The sequence below is a fragment of the Typopeltis vanoorti genome, chromosome 22 (genome assembly GCF_054136105.1).
Source record: "Typopeltis vanoorti isolate ZY-2024b chromosome 22, IOZ_Tvanoo_1.0, whole genome shotgun sequence".
In the NCBI taxonomy this organism is placed as follows: domain Eukaryota; kingdom Metazoa; phylum Arthropoda; class Arachnida; order Uropygi; family Thelyphonidae; genus Typopeltis; species Typopeltis vanoorti.
The window spans coordinates 57,697,963-57,720,670 of NC_143570.1; the positions used below are offsets into that span (position 1 = coordinate 57,697,963).

General features: G+C 35.2%; 1 protein-coding gene across 1 annotated transcript in view; it reads right to left on the reverse strand.

Annotated features, from left to right (window-relative positions):
• The window catches only part of LOC150094437 (uncharacterized), a 230,436-nt gene that overhangs the window by 90,743 nt on the left and 116,985 nt on the right, over positions 1-22,708 (reverse strand). The window lies entirely within an intron of this gene.

A 22,708-nucleotide genomic window follows, 5' to 3' on the forward strand; every position in this document is an offset into this window, starting at 1 on the left:
TTCTCAAGTATACTGGCATAGATCTTGCCAGGAACACTCAGTAGGGAAATACCTCTGTAATTCTCACATGCAGTTTTATTTCCCTTTTTATATATGGGTACTATGAGAGCTCTACTCCAATCATCGGGAATTCGTCCCTCTGTCCAGGCTTTCTGAACTATGCAGTGCAGCCACTGTAAGATTCTTATACCACCATACTTCAGCATTTCTGGTCGAATATCATCTACTCCTGCTGCCTTTCCACATTTCAAGCCTTTGATGGCTTTTTCTACTTCAAGTATGGATATGTATTCCTGACTGCATGCCTGGTCAGTGTTTTTTACCACTGTGCTGTCATCACTGCTTGTTTTATTTAGCAGTTTTTCAAAGTAATTACTCCATACTTCAAGGATATCTTTTTCTCCCGTTTTCATGTCACCTTTATCATCTCTAATTCCTTTTACAGCACTCTTTCCTCCATTCTTAAGCTTCTTCAACAACCTCCAGAATATTTTGCCACCTTCTTGATATTTATTTTCTATATTCTTGCCAAAGTCCTCCCATGACTTTTGTTTAGCTAGTTTTACAGTGTTTAGCATTCTTGCATTTGTTTCTATATTCTCTAAGAGCACAAGCTGACTTATTTGACAGGAACCTTTGGTATGCTTTCTTCTTTTCGTTCACTGCCTCTTTAACTTCCTGTGTCCACCAGGGAGTTCTGATTTTTTTATCCTTACAGACAACCTCACCACATGCCTCTCTGGCAGAATCAATCAATGTTTTCTTCAGAGTTTGCCACTGAATCTCCAAGGTTCGATTCCTGTTCTCAAACTCTTTCATTTTTTCTTCAATAATCTTTGTGTATTTTAGTCTACAGTTCACATCTGAGAGCTGCTCAACTTTTATTCGCTTTAAAACTTTCTTACATGTTATTCTTTTCAATATGAAATTCAATTTTATCCTGCTCAAGACTAAATAGTGATCACTTCCAATTTCAAATCCTCTGTACACTCTGGTGTCCTGCACCAGGGAGAAAACAATAACATAGTCAATGAGACGTTTCTTATTCCTAGCCTCTTCTCTCCATGTGAATTTGTGCACATTTTTATGTTGGAACATGGTGTTTAAGAATTAAGAGATGAAATAGTAATCTTGTTGGAAGAGGAAAAGCATGAAGAAACAGAGAAGTTTAGAGACCACTTATTTGTGATGAAATTGAGCTACTTGGTGGACATATTTGCCACATATCTTAGAGATGAGTGGCAAAGTTAATGCTTTTTATGAAAAAACTAGAGTTATGTTATGGAACAAAAATTAGAAATGTTTGAAAATGTGGATGAATTTATCAAAACCTACAAGGCAGAAGAACAACACATCAAAGTTTTATTTGCAACTATTGAAAATCATTTAACAATGTTGAAGAAGAATTTTAGAAACTGTAATGTTCTTTTTGACCACTGATTATATACAAAAAACATATAACCTGGGTTTAACTGGTTGGAGAATTTTATTGTCAAGTAATGGCCATTGCAAAGAAATATTGTAAATAAGTCAATAGTCATCATTATTTTACTCCTATTCACAATGACTGGAGAATTGGTGATATATATGTGTGAAGATATGCAGAAACCTTTGTTGAAGCTTTGTGACCAATTATTCTCAATTCAGCTTGATGAGGCAGCAGATGGCAAAAAGGATTGTCATTTAATTGCTTATGTTCATTTTGCAATGGATTATCAGCAGTTGAAGAGTTATTGTTTTGTAAACCAATAGAAAGGAGAGACACACACTTGAATTGTTCAAAATATTGGATGACTTTATATGCAAGAAAAACATATGGAAAAATTGTGTTCAAATGTGCACTGATGGTCTCGAGTTAAATCTGGAAGGTTTAAAAGTTTTCAAGCCCTTGTGAGGGAAAAATCCCCACAATGCATTTGGACACATTGCATGATTCATAGAGAAGCTCTTGCTGCAAAGGAAATGAGTCCTGGCCTAAACATTGTGTTAACAATAGTTATAACCATGGTGAATTATATAAAAAGGAGAACCCTCATTTCAAGAGTATTTTCTGAACTTTGCAAAGACATATGGCTGGAGCGGAACATTTAGCATTACTATTTTACTGCGAGACACGATGGTTATCACAGGGAAAATGTTTACGAATTAAGAGATGAAATAGCAATCTTGTTGGAAGAGGAAAATCATGAAGAAGAAGCGGAGAAGTTTAGAGACCACTTATTTGTGATGAAATTAGAGATGAGTGGCAAAGTTAATGCTTTTTATAAAAAAACTAGAGTTAAGTTATGGAACAAAAAGGAAAAGCAACAAAAATTAGAAATGTTTGACAATGTCGATGAATTTATCAAAACCTAGAAGGCAGAAGAACAACACATCAAAGTTTTATTTGCAACTACTGAAAATCATTTAGCAATGTTGACGAAGAATTTTAGAAACTAATGTTCTTTTCGACCACTGATTATATACAAAACACATATAAACTGGGTTTAACTAGTCGGAGGTTTTTTATTGTAAAGTAATGGCCCACTAGTTTTTCTGACTTGACTGTTGGCTTCTTCTGGGCATACAAAGTGACAAAACAGCTTAAAACATAAGTGAATGTTAAATATTATCTAAATTCAAATAAAACATTACATCAGACGCTCATCTTTATAGACATCGCCTTGTAAAAATAATCATAATTAAAATTATGAATATTTTTACGTATTGTTTATGTTAAAATGTTTATTAGTTTTGTTTTCATAACACGCATTGTCGGCACTTGCGATGTGCCCGTTATGGAAATTGTTTTGTCAAAAGTGATTTGTAAAGAAGTAAAAAAATTGATGTACTTACCAGATTTGATATTTGTATTACTTACAAGAATTTTATTGTAATTTAAAATTATCAAAAGTTGTGTTTTTATGAAGACATTCTCTCTTGTAGCTAACGGAGACAACGTGCCAGCCAATACACCTAGTTTCTCGCTTGCCATTTTCAAAGAGTGCGCATGCTCACCGAGAAGTTTGATGAGTGATTGACAGCTGACAAGAAAGCGTTCGGTATCTAAGTAACGGTCGTAAACAAGAGAGCGTTCGGGAAGGAATTCAGAACACATGCCGGCTGATATTTAGGTTCGGAGGAACTTAAGTTTTTTATATGACAGTCGGAGGAAAATTAATAGTATATTCCGGAAAAGGAATTGTGGAACTATTAAGTTTCAAAGTGGAATAAGTATTGATGAATAAAAGGAAAATATTGCTATATGCATTTTAAACGGAATATTGGAGGAAACACTGATTGAAAGATTTATAGTAGATTCCAAAAAGGGAATCGTAGAACTGTAAGTTTTTTTTATTGGAAGAGTTAAGACTGTCAATAAGCATTTAGTGAATAAAAGAAGAATTTGCTATTTACGTTCTAAAGGAATGTTCGAGAAAACTCTGATTAGGAAGTTTCATCTGTATTAAGGACACCAGATCTGACTATTATTTCTACTGAAGAAAAGAGACAGAATTAAGTCAGGAAGAATTAATGTGTGTTACATAAGTGATGAGAAAGGATCCTGTAAAAATGAAGAATAGAGTCATATATCGTCGGAAAAGGGCCTTGACAGAGAAAGAAACTGGCTATGAACTTTTTGTGATTGTGCAAACAAAGTGTTTAGTCTAATCTTAAGTGTAAGTTTATTTTTAAAAGGCCTTGGATCCAATTAATTTTGTAATTAGTTATGTAATATTTGTTTAAAATATATATATATTGTTTTTGTTTTATTAAATGTGTTTATTTTGTATTTTGGTTCAGAGTCAGTGATTATTTGGATTCTGAAAGAAAGAGTTAAGATCATTGCACCAATTGGAGTGAACCCTTATATGCACAAGGGTTCACTCCAATTGGAGTGAACCCTTGTGCATATAAAAATATATAGGTACACTCAGAAATAAATAAAAAATAATTGTTAGAAACAGAGATCATCTCTATGGTAGGATAAATATTAAGATATAATATCTATGAATATCTATATATATAAAAAATAAAACCAATTATTAACAGTCTCACTTCAAATGGAATGGAAAGATCTATAAACAACTATTGGATCTTGTGATGGCCCTCCATCTCATCCATATGCTGACTTGTTTATGGAGAAGTTTGAAAAAGAGTCACAATTAGATCCCAAACCATCAGTATGGTGGAGATATGTTGATATTTTCATCATATAGAAACATACAAAAGCAGAACTACTTGAATTCCTAACTAAAATAAACTCATTTCGTCAAAATATCAAGTTTACCTTAGAACTTGAAAGGGAAAGAAAATTACCATTTCTAGACGTCTTAATCACAAAACAAACGGATGGCAATATTGACCTAAAAGTCTAATACAAAAAGACCCACACTGGCCGTTACCTGCATTTTGATTCATCACATCACATTTCACAAAAGTTCAGTATTATACATATGTTGAAAATGAGAGCAGTTTGCATCACAAGAGATGACAACTTTAAAAGATGAATTAGACCTCATCTTCGAAACTCCAACAAACAATGGCTATCCAAAAAATTTCATAAATAAGATTCTTTTCTCCAACCCCTCCCAACAACAAACTCAAGAAACCCACTACACATCTTCAATTTCCATTTCATTTGCTGGAACTGTTTCACAGAAAATTGCTAAAATGCTCAAACCTTATGAGATCTGAGTGGCCTTCAAACCAATAAAGACAATCCACAACTTGTTAAGATCACCGAAGGACAAAAATGTTTTCTATAAACATCCTAGAGTTTACAACATTCCCTGCTCTTGTGGTTTAAATTATATAGGACAAACTTCTAGAAGTCTAGAGATAAGAAAAAAAAACATATCAAAGACGTTAATAACAACAGAGAAGAAAAATTCTGGCTTTTCACTCCATTTTTCTAACACCAATCATAACATCAAATGGGATAAAAGTGCTATGCCATACTTGGAAGAAGATTTTCGTTCCTACAACGTCAAAGAAGCTATAGTAGTTATCCGTTCAAGAGGCAGCCTGAACAGAAACCAAGGGATGATCCTTGGTGACATATGGAAAAGTCTCATAAGATCACTCAACACATCAGAGTTCAATTTTGCTGCCAATTATAGGTTGTACATTTATAACAATGACTGATAACATACACGCTCCATTGGGTTTGATGTAACATTTTATTTGAATTTAGATAATATTTAACATTCACTTATGTTTTTTAACCTGATATCCTTAGCTTGTTTTTCGATCTTTTTAAAGCTGTTTTGAAACCTTGTATGCACAGATGAAGCCAAGAGTCAAGTTGGCAAAACTAGTAGGCCATTACTTTACAATAAAAAACCTCCGACAAGTTAAACCCAGTTTATATGTGTTTTGAATTTTATAAACTATTTTATAACCGATGACGACATAATGGCAATGTATGAGTGGGTCAGAAACCCATTTCAAAAATTACCCCTGAAAATAGGAACAATTTATAGACTTCACGTCAAGCGGCGAAATCAAAAAGACAATTTGCATCTAAATCGCTCTTTGAATTTAGGGCCAGTGTTGCTGAATTTTCTGCACTAAAGTCAAGAGCTTTTCGTGCGCTTTTGCCATTTCCAACATCTTTGTGAAATTAGGTTTTCTGCAGTGGCTGCCTTAAAAACAAAATATAGATCTCGGTTAAATATAGAAAGAGAACTAAGAGTGTCAATTTCCAATGTGTCACCATCATATGAAGCTTTGATCCACAAACAGGCCCAAGGAATCCATTAATATTTTGACTCATTGTTATTGTTTAGTTTTAATTAGTTACTCGGTATATTTTGCAATATTGATATGTTCTGGTAAGCATAACTAGTTTATTCAATAGTTGATTTTATACATTTTATTATTTTATTTTCAGAGTGTATTTTATAGTTTTGTTTTTGTGTCAATAAATAATTTCATTAAATGCTTGTTTCAATAAAGTAGTTTTCAGTTTTTCCTTTGATTTCCATTTTCTTTGTGTCTCCCCCTTTTAGGTATTTTGCACCCCCAAAAGGGGGCATGCCCCATAGGTTGAGAACCAATTGCTCTATTAGGATTTGTGCAGATATAATGTTCGTAAGAAAGATTCCGGTAATTGGACCACATGTTTATTACGATAAATAACATAAAAAACAAACCCGAAAAGTTTCGTAAGTCGTATGACTTACATCTTCAGGAATCAAAGGTAACTAAAAGTTTAAACACACGAAATGAGAAATTACTGAAAATAGTTCATTCTATGCAGTTGTCTAACTGTTCATTAAATTGAATATCCGAATGTAGATTCAGTGCAATGCTAAGTTTGAACAATGCTGTCACGTTGTGCTGTTAACGTTCAGATAGTCCAAGGTCTGACTTGGGTATATTTTTTATCAATGCTGACCAAACTTGATGTAGAATTAGGCCCTGTTTTTTGTTGGAATTCTAAGCATTTGCTCACTGGATCAAAAGCTTCAATGTGTGAACTTGCAAAGACAGTTTGAAGCTGTTTCAATGGAACAAGAGGAATTTTTGCATCGTTTTGTAACAGTGGACGAAACATGGATTCATCACTACCAGCCTGAGACCAAGGAACAGTCAAAACAATGGGTTGCAAGCCAGGAATCTGCACCAAAGAAAGCGAAAACCATTCCTTCAGCAAGAAAGGTTATGGCCACCATCTTCTGGGATGCTTGTGGCATAATCTTCATAGACTTCTTGGAAAAGGGCAAAACAATTACTGGAGGGTATTATGTGTCTTTGCTGAATCGTTTAAATAATGAAATAAAGGAAAAACAACCACACTTGGTGAAAAAGAAGATTCTTTTTCACCACAACAACGCATCCGCTCACTCTTCTGCAATTGTGACTGCAAAATTGTTCGATTTACGCTACAAAGTCCTTTCGCCCCCCGCTCTCCAGATTTGGCTCTCTCAGACTCCTATCTGTTTCCAAACATGAAAAAATGGCTGGCAGGAAAGAGATTTTCATCAAATGATGAGGTGATTGCCGAAATAAATGCCTATTTTGAAGAGTTGGACAAATCATACTATATGGACGGGATTAAAAAACTTGAGCATCATTGGACTAAGTGTATAGACCTCAAAGGAGACTACGTTGAAAAATAAAAAATGTTTGTCCCCAAAAAATTAAGTTTTCTTAATTTTTGCACGGACTTATCGAACAACCCTCGTATATTAATTGTTTTATGTTCATGAGGTTGGAAGCAGAGATATCAATGTTATTGGTTGATGGGCCATCTGGAGGCATTTCTTTGATTCTCAGTGGTGCACGTACCATTATTTTTTTAATAAGAGCATTTTTGTGTGGTGGGGCCTTTTTCGGCATATCTTCAGGACTGAGTCCATAATGATTTTTCTCTTTCATTTGCTCAAAGGAGATAGCGAGCAAGTCATATTTTTCAGGGATAATGTAGTTGAAGAGGCAGGATTGCCATCCTTGTCAATGTCCCAACTAACACTTTCTTTACAGCTGCCTTCTCAGCATAAGAGTTTAGAAGATGTTATTACTATTGTTGTGGTATACCCTCTTCACCTCTTGGTATGTATACATTGGTCTGTTTTTAACTTTTTTATCTCCTTTTCTTCTTTCCACCTTTAGCATGCTCAGCAGTATGCCAGGTGGTCTCCCTCACAGTCAGAGCATTTTAGTGTTTTGCTCTTATGATCTTTATTCTCAGAGCCTCCGTAGCTCAGGAGGTATAGACGAAGCCCTTTGGATGGAAAGACCTGGGTTCGATTCCCGTCCAAGACGTGAGGAACTTTTATCTAGTCTCTTTTGACTAAAGATGATTAAGTCGTTGTCTCATACGGAGGTAGGGGGGTTTCCACCCAGAAACCCGAGTTTTTTGTCCCCCAGAACAGAAAAATCAGCCTCATGAACACACACACATCTAGACATAGAACACACCAGGAGGCATAGGGCTTATCCTCGAGTTATGGTTGCAAAGTCCAAGAATATTTGGAAAGGTCGCAGGTGCTTAAGTGCCTGTTAGGACAACTGATAGATAGATAGATCTTTATTCTCATGTTCTTTACTACCACATCAAGCATAGATGGCAGAGCCATAACAAGCAATTTGAGAATGACCATATTTCTGACATTTAAAGCACTGTAAGGGATATAAAGAAGTACTGGATAGTTGAGATATCTTAGTTTGACAGATATTGGTAGTTTTGGTTTGTTGGTGGTAAAGATAATGTTTCTGGTGGGAACCAGATGCCCAATCCTGTGTATCAGGGTCCTCCTCCTCCTGGTTGTCACACCTTGGTCCTTGTGTTCAGAACATATCTCTTCATCAGATACATCAAGGAGGTCCCACTTGGATATCTAACCTTTGGAAAAGTTCCAAGTTTTGTGTGTGTGTGTGTGTGTGTGTGTGTGTGTGTGGGAGGGTTAACTGTAATCAGTATTCCTCAGATAGATGTTGTATGGAGTAATTTTATTGATTGTACCACTGTAGCTGCTTCTATATTGCCAACCCTCCAAATCCTTCTGAATGAAGAAGGATGGCATTTTTCCGATTGGACATTCACCTGTTGAGTGTAAGATTAAAAAGAGCGGTGTATTTATTGTGGATTCTGATGTTTTTTGTTTGTTGCTTTAGTTCTCTGTTGATGATAATAGGGTTTCTAAACTTGAATGGGGTTTGTTCAGATCCCCTGATATACAAGAGGATGAAGTTCATTCTCAGGATGAGTTGGATTCAGCGCTAAAGCTCCCCACCCACCATGGATAACTGCTCACCATCAAGAAATGACTTCGCTCAGGAAGGAACACTATGGCTATCCCAGACACTATACAGACACCACAGCAGGCCTTGGATCCTGTTCCCAGACCATGGGGAAAGAGATCCACTGCAACGGCCTTGACTGCAGGCAAGCCCACTAGCCAATTGATCCCAGCTGGGTCATCCAAGACTGCCTGTCTTGCCAAAGCAGAGGCCAAAGTAGTGTGAGGCTACCAGGATCGACCATTTCCAGATGTTCACAAGTTACACTGCACGGCAAACATGGTGGCAAGGCATTAGATCCCAGTGATAATGATCTGGAAGACAGAATGATGATAAAAACTCAGAAGAAGTAGAGTGAAGAATATGTGAAGAAAAGCATAGATAAAGAATAAGAACAAAAAGGCCCAGTACCATCACTGGGAGTTTCCCTCCACCACAAGCAGGTGCCTTACATTGAGGGGTTACACATCTTCTGCAATATTCTTCCTGGACCTCTAGTTTGGTATAGGTATGTTGATGATATCTTCTCTATTTAGATCAGTTCTATATCAGAGCACTACTTTTGTTAAAATGATTAATGTCTATCTAAAGATATAGTTCACTTTAGAAATAAAGGAAATTATTATTTGCAATTTTTAGATCTTCTGATTCTTCATCAACTTTATGAAAAACTGCAATTTTTCAGATCTTTCAGAAAAAAAGATCAACATTTTTTTTTATATCCATGCACAGTCTCACCATTATCCATATAAAAAATTTGGCACTGTTAAAACCTTGCTCCATCATATACACTCTTTGTACTCCACTAAGAACCTCATACATCAGAAAATACAACAAATTAAATCTATGTTTACATCTAATAGTTTCAACAAGTCCTTCATCAACAAAGACATCAAGAGGGTAAAATAGTTACTTTACATAAAGGTGGCTCCAAGAGAGAAGTAGTAAAGCACAGGCCAATCAATATATCAGGAGTGATTACTACAAATGATAAGCCAAAAGGCTATTTTACCGGCGACATAACTTAAGTTAAAGGGAGAGGGTAAATCCCGTTTTATTTTATAGCTGGGTACGAAACTTGGATCGAAATCCATCGAATCCATAGAGTTTCATGCCGAAAAAACTATCGGCGAGCTCAAGTGTAAGTAATCACTTGGGTAGTAAAACACCAGGGCAACTCCATGCAAAGGTGGAGCAAGTTTCGTCACTAACCTTAATATTCTTTCATAATGTAAAACACAGCTCCTAAGAGATGTGTGTATATATATATATATATATATACTGTTTTACATTATGAGAAGAGGTCACTACCCAGACCGGTTTCAACCCTTTTTGAGGTCTCATTAGTGAGTAGGTAGACCTGGAATATCAAGGTTTTAAGTGAACTGAACTTACATATACCTCTACTATAGAATTGCTGAACTGGTGTACTCCATTGTTATTACTACAAATAATAAGCCAAAAGGAAATTCGATGGATTTCGATCCGAGTTTCGTACCTGGCTATAAAATAAAACGGGATTTACCATCTCCCTTTAACTTAACTTATGTCGCCGGTAAAATAGCCTTTTGGCTTATTATTTGTAGTAATAACAATGGAGTACACCAGTTCAGCAATTCCATAGTAGAGGTATATGTAAGTTCGGTTCACTTAAAACCTTGATATTCCAGGTCTACCTACTCACTGATGAGACCTCAAAAAAGGTTGAAACCGGTCTGGGTAGTGACCTCTTCTCATAATGTAAAACAGTATATATACATCTCTTAGTAGCTGTGTTTTACATTATGAGAGAATATTAAGGTTAGTGATGGATCTTGCTCCACCTTTGCATGGAGTTGCCCTGGTGTTGTACTACCCAAGTGATTACTTACACTTGGGCTCGCCGATAGTTTTTTCGGCATGAAACTCTATGGATTCGATGGATTTCAATCCGAGTTTCGTACCTGGCTATAAAATAAAACGGGATTTACCATCTCCCTTTAACTTATCAGGAGTGATTGTTAAAGTATTGGAAAAGTTGGTTAAAGGTAAAATCCAACAGTGGGCAGATAGGGATATGATACTCAACAGCTGGCAACATGTCTTAGTTCTGTGCAAGGTGTCCAAAGGATACCTTGCACAGAATCAAATGGAAAGATTTGTACTGAGTTCTACAAACTTCCACCTAAAAGAACATAAGAAATTCATCTGCCACCCTAACTATGGTCAGTCTGGTCTAGATGACCATGCCTTGAATACTTTGCACAGAATCAAATGGAAAAAAAATACTATGTTTCAGTGCAACAAATAACTTGAGAGACCATTCTTAGAATCAGTAGCAGATTTGTTAAACCAGCCTCATAATCATCATGGTTTATTTACAATTTGTAAATAGGGAAACTAACTAAATAAATATGAGTAAGAAAAAGTTAATTATTATATGTTGCTTTCCAAGCTCTGTTTTGAGATAATTCAATACTCAAGAAATAACTGAACTGGATACCTTGGAAAGGTATCCAGTCGAGTTATTTCTCATGGAGAAAGAGTGTTTGTGCTGATAAGGTGGTTAATATACTGCCAGGATTGTTTAGATGGTCTTCCTCTCCATCTTTGTCCATTTGAGGGGGCGTATAAAACTAAGATGTTGAAGAATGGAGAAGGAGGATGTCTCCGTTGATGTCCAAGCCAATCAAGTTGACATCTGCATTGGGTTTCAATCAAGGTTTTTGGTTTGCTTCTTCTAAAATAGTCATCATCATCATCATCATGCATATCAAGGATTTAGGCCTAGCATGGCCTGTTCCGGCCTTGGAAGTCATCGTTGAATCTTTAAAGAGGTTTTCTGGTTTTCTTTTCCCTAATGGCTTGTACTTTAAGGCTTGTTTTGATAATCTTTCTGTTTCCATTCTTTGAACGTGTTCCATCCATTTATGTTTACATTTTTTAATTTTTTCTATTACTGATTCCTGGTTTAATTCTTTCATAATTTCTTCATTTCTTTTGTGATCAAATAGAGTACACTTTGCAGTTTTTCTCATAAACTTCATTTCTGCTGTTATTAATCTTCGTTTGTCTTTTTGTTTTATTGTCCAGATTTCAAATCCATACAATAAGACTGGTAGGGCTAATGTATTGTATACTTTTAGTCTGGTTTCTTTTTGAACTAGGTTTGGTTTAAATATAGAGTTAATTACACCTGTTATTTTTAAATATTTTGCAATTTTCAGGTTTATATCTTTTTCATTTTCATATATGATCATACATCCTAGGTAGTTAAATGAATACAACTGTTCTAAGATCTTGTCCTTTAAAGGCCATAGTTTTTGATTTTTCTGTTGATATTATCATAGCATAATCTTTGGCTATCTCATTTAGATCTAAAATAGCTTTCTGTACGTTATCTTCAGAATTTGTAATTATTATTTAGTTGTCGGCAAAGAGGAGAGAGTTTAAGTTCATAGTAGGAGAAAGTTTAATACCTTGATGGAAATTTTTATTCCATTTTATTATTATTTCATTTAGGTAAATATTAAAGAGAGTTGCTGAGAGGGGATATTGTTGTCGGACCCCTTGGTTTATCTCTCTTTTATATGATAGTTCATGATTTAATCTTATTTGTATTGGATTATTTTCATATATGTTTATGATAGCTTTTAGGATATAATTTGGCATTTGTCTTTCTTTTAATATGTTAAATAAAATGCTTTTTCAAAATCAATAAATGCAATATGTGTTTCTAAATTGTATTCTCTTCTTTTCTCTATTATTAATTTTAGGCAAAAGGCTGGATCTATACATGATAGTCATTTTGTAAACCCATTATGTACTTCTAAAATAAAGTTTTTGGAATATTTCATTAGTTTGCTATTTAAAATTCTGCTATATATTTTGTAACAGGAATTTAGTATACTTATACCTCTATAGTTTTTAGGGTTATCTCTATTAACCTTTTTAAAGTAGGAACCACAATTGCTTTTTTCCATTCTATTGGGAGGTTACCAGTTGTATAAATTTTATTTAAAAATAATAAGTGTCTTTCTTTGAATCTTGTTCCTGCATAATTATATAGTTCTGAACCTAGCTGATTTTCTCCAGGTGATTTTCCGTTTATTGTTCCTTTCAGTCCAATCCTCACCTTCTCGTGGTGCACTCTGTTGGGTATCTACTTGGATACTGAACAAACGAGGATGGGCTGGCAATTTGGGATTTAGCCGACCAAATTTTATTCTTATTGGTTAAACCAAAATATAGAATGATGGTACAACATGACAAAATTTCATGCCAGCTGGGGCGTCACCCGGTTAAACAAGGCCCCCGTTGTTTTCGCCAGGGAACCAGGGCAAACAGCGAAAAGTTAGCTACTGGAACAAATCTGAAAATAAACCCCAACTCAACATCACCAGAGTTAAAGATCGGTACTATCACTGTAAGAAGCCTGAATGGCAAAGAAATGGAGCTAGCTGAGGAATTAGATAAGTACCAGATCGACATAATAGGGGTGACTGAAACAAAAAAGACCAAAACTGGTGAGATCTTTCTGAGCAATAAATACAAAATGTTATATTCAGGCAATGACAATCAAGGAAAAGAAGGAGTAGCCATAGAATTCAACACAAAATATGAGGCTAATCTTCTTGAATGGCAATCAGTCTCAAGTAGAGTAATGTGGGCAAATATGAGAATGGGGAACTGGACAATGAGACTTATTTGTGCCTATGGTCCCACAGAAGGTTATACTAAGGTAGAAGTGGAGGAATTTTTTGAGGCTTCAGAAAAAGCAACTTACACAATGAAAAATGAAAAGTTGGTGCTTGTTGGGGATCTAAATAGCAGAGAAGCAAAGAACTGACATTAACATCTCCAATTTTGATATCAGGTTTAATACCACTTTCCTTCATAATGTGATCCATATAGATAATGAATAACAGAGGGGATAATGTACATCCTTGTCTCACACCAGATTTAACATTAAACCATTTTCCTGTACTTCCTTCAATTCTAACTGCTGACTTAAAACTCAAATAAAGACTAAGTATTGCTTGATATAATGCCCCATTGACACCATATAACTGCAGCGTATTGAATAGCTTCTCTCTTGGCACCTTATCATATGCCTTTTCCAAATCGACAAAACTTAAATACAGATCTTTGTTATATTCCCATGCTTTCTCGACTATTTGTCGTAAAGTGAAGATCTGATCCTGACAGCCTCTATTTGGCCTGAATCCAGCTTGTTCTTCACCAAACTTTTCTTCCACAATTCTTCTCAACCGTTTCTCAAGTATACTTGCGTAGATCTTGCCAGGAACACTCAGTAGGGAAATACCTCTGTAATTCTCACATTCAGTTTTATTTCCCTTTTTATATATGGGTACTATGAGAGCTCTACTCCAATCATCGGCAATTCGTCCCTCTGTCCAGGCTTTCTGAACTATGCAGTGCAGCCACTGTAAGACTTTTATACCGCCATACTTCAGCATTTCTGGTCGAATATCATCTACTCCTGCTGCCTTTCCACATTTCAAGCCTTTGATGGCTTTTTCTACTTCAAATATGGATATGTATTCCTGACTGCATGCCTGGTCAGTGTTTTTTATCACTGTGCTATCATCACTGCTTGTTTCATTTAGCAGTTTTTCAAAGTAATTACTCCATACTTCAAGGATATCTTTTTCTCTTGTTTTCATGTCACCTTTATCATCTCTAACTCCTTTTACAGCACTTCTTCCTCCATTCCTAAGCTTCTTCAACAACCTCCAGAATATTTTACCACCTTCTTGATATTTATTTTCTATATTCTTGCCAAAGTCCTCCCATGACTTTTGTTTAGCTAGTTTTACACAATGTTTAGCTTTCTTACATTTGTCTCTGTATTCTGTAAGAGTAAAAGCTGACTTATTTGACAGGAACTTTTGATATGCTTTCTTCTTTTCCTTCACTGCCTCTTTAACTTCCTGTGTCCACCAGGGAGTTCTGATTTTTTTTCCTTGCACACAACCTCGCCACATGCCTCTCTGGCAGAATCAATCAATGTTTTCTTCAGAGTTTGCCACTGAATCTCCAATGTTTGATTCCTGTTCTCAAACTCTTTCATTTTCTTTTCAATAATCTTTCTATATTTTAGTCTACAGTTAACATCTAAGAGCTGCTCAACTTTTATTTGCTTTAAAACTTTCTTACATGTTATTCTTTTCAATATGAAATTCAATTTTATCCTGCTCAAGACTAAATAGTGATCACTTCCAATTTCAAATCCTCTGTACACTCTGGTGTCCTGCACCAGGGAGAAAACATCACTATCAACAATAACATAGTCAATGAGACTTATCTTATTCCTAGTCTCTTCTTTCCATGTGAATTTGTGCACATTTTTATGTTGGAACATGGTGTTAGTAATAACCAGTCCATGTCCTGAGCAGAAATCCAACAGATATTTGCCATTATTATTAGCTTTGCTCTTTTCTCCAAATTTTCCCAAAATATTTTTGTATGTCTCACAATCATTTCCTACTCTGGTATTTAGATCCCCAACAAGGACCAACTTTTCCTTTTTCATTGTGTCAGTTGCTTTTTCTAGAGCGTCAAAAAATTCCTCCACTTCTACCTTAGTAGAACCTTCTGTGGGACCATAGGCACAAATAAGTCTCATTGTCCAGTTCCACATTCTCATATTTGCCCACATTACTCTACTTGAGACTGACTATAAACCAATTATTGTTAAATAACCTCTATCTATTTTTATTCTAGCTTCTATTATTCTTTCATTCCATAATTTATAATGTTTTAACTGTTTTGAAAGGGAGTTATGAAAACAAATCACGACTCTTGCTTGTGCTCTTTGGTCTCTGTCAACTCTACTGTATATCACATTAAAATTTTCGATTCTCATGGTTCCTTTTAATTTCTATTTGGTCTAATTCTATTTCTGTATATGCTATTCCTCTTACATTCCAGTTTGCTATATGTATTATATTTTGTTGTTTTCATTTTCGTTTTCCCTTTTCCATTCCAGGGTCATAGATTTCCATAGATTCATTCCGATTGTCAGCTTAAAAGTAGAATTATGTTATCCATGTCATGTGACTACCCTGACGATGGATAGTTCAGTGGTAGGACTGCTACCTTAAGGCTACTGAACTAGCTTTCTTTGGAAGAAGGCTACTTATTTAACCCCATAGGAGGAATTAGGTATACTGAAGGAGAAAGAGTAGCTTATAGTAGAATTATAGTAAAGGTTTATAAAGGGGACAAGGTTACAAGGCCAGAAATCCAAAGACCCCATGGCCCACGAGTACTCTAATAGCATAAGGGTCATAAAATAAGAAGAGTTGGCTGATAAGGCTTTATAGGAAAGATTAAAATGAGTGGATCTTCCTCAAAGTAGAAGAAGAAGTAGATAGATCCAGCTAGGGGACCACAGGAGTGCCACTTCCCTTACAATCAAGATGATTGCCCCTTTTGGTCCACGAGTCCTTATTCAGTATATTCGGACCGCCCCATCATATATACACACACACACACACACACACAAACTCACACACATGATGGGCTCCCCTATCCGCCACCCAGGAGATGCGCTCTCTAGGGGTTACAGGGTCTCCCGAAATTCTAAAATAGTAGAATTACGAATAGATCCTTCCAGGAGTAACCAAGTAATTATCTTAAATAGGTTCTATTGAAGCTATTAATGGTTTATTGTTGCTTTTTTGGGCAGAAACGTTTCAAGTTTCTCCATCATATAAGAAGTTAGCTTGAGAGGTTGCTTTGTAAAGCATAATTTTTGTTTCCAAGGTTATGGGGGGTTATTTCCATATAATTCGTAGATTCCTGTGTTGATTGAGTGCTTTATATTTTCTTAGTATTATGTCATTTGTAGTATTATTTATATTTGAATCTAAGTATTGGAAGTCTTCTACTTTTTTTTAAAGTTAGTCGTGTTCTGTAATGATGGAACCCTGTACTCTATTTGTGAGTATTTTGGTTTTATTTGAGTTAATTGTCAATCCAAATATTACTGCAGCTTGGCATAGTTTGTCAAAATGTTGTTGCACCTTGGATAAAGATGAATCTATTAATACTATATCGTATGCACAGCTAATGTCACCGAGACAGAGTTGTTTATTCTAGGATTATTATAAAGAGGAAGGGAGCCAAGTTGTCTTCTTGTAGAATTCCTGTTGTCCAATTCTCTACTGACAAGAACACGGGTGTGAAAATCTTGATAAGGTGCTACCCAATTATTTACTTGTAAATATTTCATCCTAAGTATCTTAGGACATCATCAGTATAGTAGTTTAAACAATAATAGGAATAACATACATTTAGGGCACATGAATCTCATTAAACGTGCATAACGTGTTACAGAAGTAACACATAACGTGTTCATCTTTTTAAACCACAGAAATCTGGCCTCTCTCTCAGCATGGAATTGAAAATCCAAGCCATAGGATCCATTGGGAAAAGTCTAAACTTTTACACAGATCTTTATAGAAACATGAACGTTTATATAAAGAGAGTTCTGAAGCCCTACTACACAGACCAAATTTAAACCGCAACGACATTCTTACTATTCCTCAAGTATGAGAAATTGTCATACAAAATTGTGTAAAATAATTATTATTAGTTTTTTTTTTTTTTTTTAACTTCTGTAACACGTTACGCACATTTAATGAGATTCTATTGTAATCATGCGCCCTAACTGTATGTTATTCCTATTATTGTTTAAACTACTGTACTGATGATGTCCTAAGATACTTAGGATGAAATATTTACAAGTAAATAATTTTCACTGTGGTTAATACGTGTGTTTCTTTTAATTATGATCTCACCACAGGTTTCGTTATTTAAAAAAGGAAGAACTGTGGACATCCGCCTCAATGAACACAAAAAATGCATCCAGCACTTTTGCTATGGCAAGTTGGGTCTGGCAGACCATGCTTTGGATACCCCTGCACACAGAATCAATTGGGAAAAAGCAAAAGTACTAGTACTGCACAGAAGCTTTTACAAGTCAGAGAGGTTCCTGGAATCAACAGAAGCCTTGAAACATACTCCAAACCTCAAGAAGTATGGCTGTATAAATCTACCAAAGATTTGGGAGACAGTCATCCTAAGACCGAATTAATATCTTTTTTTTTTAAAACTTAGATGCCGCCTAATCAGGACTTTTGTCTTTGTGTTGCACACTACAATTACTCATATGAGTCCCACTGTTACACCACATTGCAGTTGTCTCGCTACTGTAATAAACTGTGTTTGTGTGCTCTGAAGATGCTGGATATAATACCAGTGAAATATTAGCATTTAAGTTAATAAATAGTTATTTTCTTATCAATCTGTGTTCGCATCTATACTGCTACTAAAATCTAATCAATATATACGACAAACACATAAGCCTTCCCACACGGTTAAGGTAATAGAATTATTCCACGGTAGTTTTGCAGTTTATTTAAGCTTTTTTCATATCAGTATAATTTAATTATACCTTCTTTCCACTGGGGAAGTATTTCCTCTGTCCTGAGAGCATTATTGCATATATATTGAGGAAAATATTATGTAGTTGGTCGGCGCTGTGGAGCATGGCTTCAACTGTGATTCCATCAGTCCCCGCAGCTTTACCTGTGTTTTGCTTGCTGAGTGCTGTTTTGAGTTCATCAAGAGTGAAGTTGTTGTAGTTTATAGGTATTTCTTCACTTATTTTGATCCTGGATTTTTTAATGTTAAGTAAACTTTTAAAATGGTTTTTCCATTCTGATAATTCTTTATCTTCTATAGTTTTGCCATCTTTATCTTTAATTCTTAATTTTTTGGGTTTCTTTTTTTTATTAGTAAGATATTTCACAATCTGAAAAGCTTCTTTAGTCTTATGGTTTCTATGATAATCCTCCAAAGTTTGACATATATTTTGTATGTGGGATTCTTTATCACTTTTTAGGGACTCACGTACTTGGTTGTTTATTATCTCAAAGTTTTGCTTTATCTGCTCACTGTTTAGTTGTCTCATTCTTTGCTTGAGTATGTTACTGTAATTATTAAGTTTTATGGAATTCTGAGAGACCCAATTTTCTGATAATTTAGGAATATGTTTATCCAGTGATTCTATTGCAGCTTCTTTGATTAAATTATTAAAGTTATTATTTTCAGTGTTATTACTCGTAAGCACTAGGTTTATTAGTTGTTTGCCAATGGCTTCTTTATATTTATTGTGGGTTGAGGGATCTTTTAAATTGTTCCATTTTATATGTCTTGTTGCTATTTTCTTTGAGTTGGCAACTGTCAGCCAAAGCTTGATATGAGCACTAATGATTCTGTGACCATTAAGAAAGAGGGTGTTGTAGGCTCTGCAGTTCTGTATTGATCTAAACCCATTTGCCATTTATATTAAACCAGCCTAATCTTAATAAATATAGTTGTGTTAAACATCTCAAAATTTGGGATACTTAAATTCTTAGGCCTACTGCCCAATATCTAAGGCTAACCAACAGTACCAGAGGGTGTCCTCCATAGGACTTGGGCTTTTAGTTTAATTTTTTCCTAATTATCATTTTGAGTGTTTTTGAGTGTGCTTTTACAATTTTAACATTGTAACCCTGACAATGTCTGAGGTGAGATGAAATATAAGATCCAATAAACCTGCTGTATTCATTCTATTAAACATAATAATGAGTTGTTGGAATCAAATTTTCTCCTTAAGACAAAAGGGTGAGAAACTATGAGAGTATAATAAGGATCTGTAGATATGGAAAAGGCATATGATGAGGCACAAAGAGAAAAGCTGTTCAAAGCACTACAATTTTATGTAGTGTAAATGGGGCATTATATTGAGCAATACAGTCCATAATGGATTAACTCATAATAGTAACTATTATGAGTTAATCTTAATATAGTTGTGTTAAACATCTCAAAATTTGGGATACTTAAATTCTTAGGCCTACTGCCCAATATCTAAGACTAGCCAACAGCACCTGAGGGTGCTGTTAACTCATAATAGTAACTATAGTTACTATTATGAGTTAATTCACTGAAGGGTTCTCCTGAGTGTGAAGTCAACCTCTTAATGGAGATAATTGATAGCTAGCAGTTCTTTTTCCAACTCTATTGTATACTTCACATTTTGGTGGCTATGAAACGCATCATAGCAGTAGGGAAGTTAAACAGAATAGTAGAGGAAAGGTTAGAAAAACAAGTGTTTCTTGCCAGGATGACAAGCAAAATACCCCAGAGGAAGATCAAGATCTAGATGGATTGATATAGTAAGAAATGCCTTACTGGTATTTCTTACTTACTGGAATTGATATAGTAAGAAATATTGGAGCCCTGATAGATAAGATTAATTTGGAGGAAAATTGTGGAAAGGAAGTTGGTAATGAAGTAAATAACCTTTTCATGTAGCACTATTATAATATCCCACTCACCCCCTGAAGATACATATCAGGAATTTGATGATTCAAAATCTATATATTTGTTTTTCTTCTGTCAGTTGATCTACATACTATTTTAAATTAACCTGCTGTCTCATTTATTCTTTTAAATTTGCAAATTGCCCAAATTTCTTAAAAAAATTTTTTTGTTACATCTTTAACTCTATGAAATGCATGTATCAAGAATAGGTATAAATCAGTCCAAGAAAAGATATGAGACCTTGCTTTGGATCAAACATGGAAGGTGGGTGAATTGTGATCATTCTTGTGAGAGATAAGGCAAAAATGATTTTTAAGATCATCAACATTCAAGTTGAACTATGCCACAGTTGAAGTGAAATATGATAAGATATGTTTATAACACTTCAAAGTTTGTCAAATGAAAACAAGAAAAGGAATGTACTGTCATCAGCAAAACTACAGTAAATCTGAAGAGAGGAAATCATTCTTCATTACAAGCAGTGGTGAACAACAAAACCTTAATATCAGACCCAATCAAAGACTCTGGAAATGTCAAGACCAATCACAATTTTTTTTTCCAACCCTGACCATGGCTTATGTGTAAAGGTGAGTGAAAATGACTGAGAGTGGCAGAATTCATACTGATGGCCAATGATTATAATTCTTATAGATAAACTTACATGCACATGACTTTAAATTTTTCAGAAAATGACAATGTATACTAAAATATTAATTAAAAAACTTGAATCAATATCTTCCAATATTTTGGAAATCTTACATTGCCATCTTCTGGGAACATAAAACTACGATATGTGCATGCAGGCACTAACAATGAGCAAACGAGCCAATGAGTTGAGTGCACATATCATAGTTTTATGTTCCCAGAAGATGGCATTATAGACTAATCCTTATTTCAGGAATAGTGGTGGTAAAGGTATTGGACAAGTTGGTCAAAGACAAAATTCCATAATGGGTAAATAAGAAGTGACTCTGTGGAGTGCAGCATGGCTTTGTGAAGGATAGGTCGTGCCTTAGTAATTTACTTACTTTTCACAATAGAGTAACAGTTCAGTTGGATAAACGAATGGCTACACAATAACATTCCTGGATTTGCAAATGCATTTGACAGATACAATGTGGAATTCTGTTACACAGACTGGAGCAAATAGGGATGAATTTGAAGCTGGTGATATGGACACAAGGATGGCTCATACAGATAACAAGTAGTAGTACAGTAAAACCCCGAAGTTACGCGGTAGGTGAGACCAACAAAAAACGCATAAGTCGAATTCGCGTAACTCGGGGGTATAATTTTGAATGTAATTTATATATACAAACATATAATTGGGACCAAAGTTTACAAAAACACCTATATTTTTTAAGAAATATAATCATAACTGTAGTTTTTCGTACATAAAAAAAAGCAAGTTATTTCGATGTCAACGGTTTCAAAAAATCTAATAAATTCGTCTGACAGCATAATGTCTTTTTCTTGTCACGCAAAATTTCTTCATAGCAAGCTAATGATTTTTTTATTCCTTGCCTTTTGCCTTGTGGCTACAGTTCATTCCTCGTTAGAATCTATGTCCTCCAAAATCTGTAAACCTTTCTTTTATGATTGTTCTTACTGTGGATTCCTGTAGATCGAACTTCTTTGCTAGCTCACAAATTTTCATCCCGCCTTCAAAATCCTTAATAATGTTGAGTTTTGTTTCCAAAGTCAATGTTTTTCTTTTCTTGCTAACTGTAGAAGAATCGGACTTGCTTCTTTTGGATGACATTATTATTTTTTATGTGATAAAATGTTTATCAAGAACATAACATTAAACAATCACAAAGTTTGTAGACTATAAAAATCATGTATGAATGGAGACCTCGCGAAACACATCAGTGCTTGTTCACAGCATGTCCGACACTGGAGAATGCGGCCGAGGCCTGAAAGATACGACTAGTGGTGAGGCGTGAAGCGGGACAGGAATACGTACACATAAGAAACCATGTAACTCAGGATTCGCGTAAGTCGGGATATGACTGTATATGGAAGAGTAGAATTCAGGAGGAGGTAGGTGACTAGCAGTGTATCACAGGGCTCTATGCTTGGACCACTGCTATTTAATTCAAACATCAGTGAGAGAGAAAATGATTTAAAGGGAAATACTGAGTTGACTGCTGATGATGCAAAATTGGATAGTGTAATAGTGATTCAATGCAATGTAGTGAGTTTGAAGGATTTAAACAGGCTGATGGTATGGCAAAAGTTAATGGGTGTCAGTTTAATGCGAAAAAATGTAGTCATTCATTTTGAGATGAAAGATTAAAGTTGCACAACTGTGCTCCAGGAAATTGATAAAGCATGAATTGGGATGCTGGTGTGTAGGGAATTGAAGTTCAGAGGAGGAATACTGCAAAAATGGCCAAGGTAACTCATAATTACTTGGTTATGGAAACATACTAACATGCAGGGAAAAGAAAGTTATAATTTCCTTTTATAAGACTTTGATATGGCCACATCCGGATTGTATTGCAGGTCTGATCACCAAGTGTTTCTTGGGAAAAAAGAACTGGTGGAGAGGATCCAGATGGTGAGTGGCTTGTGGAATGTTCCTTATGAAACAGAG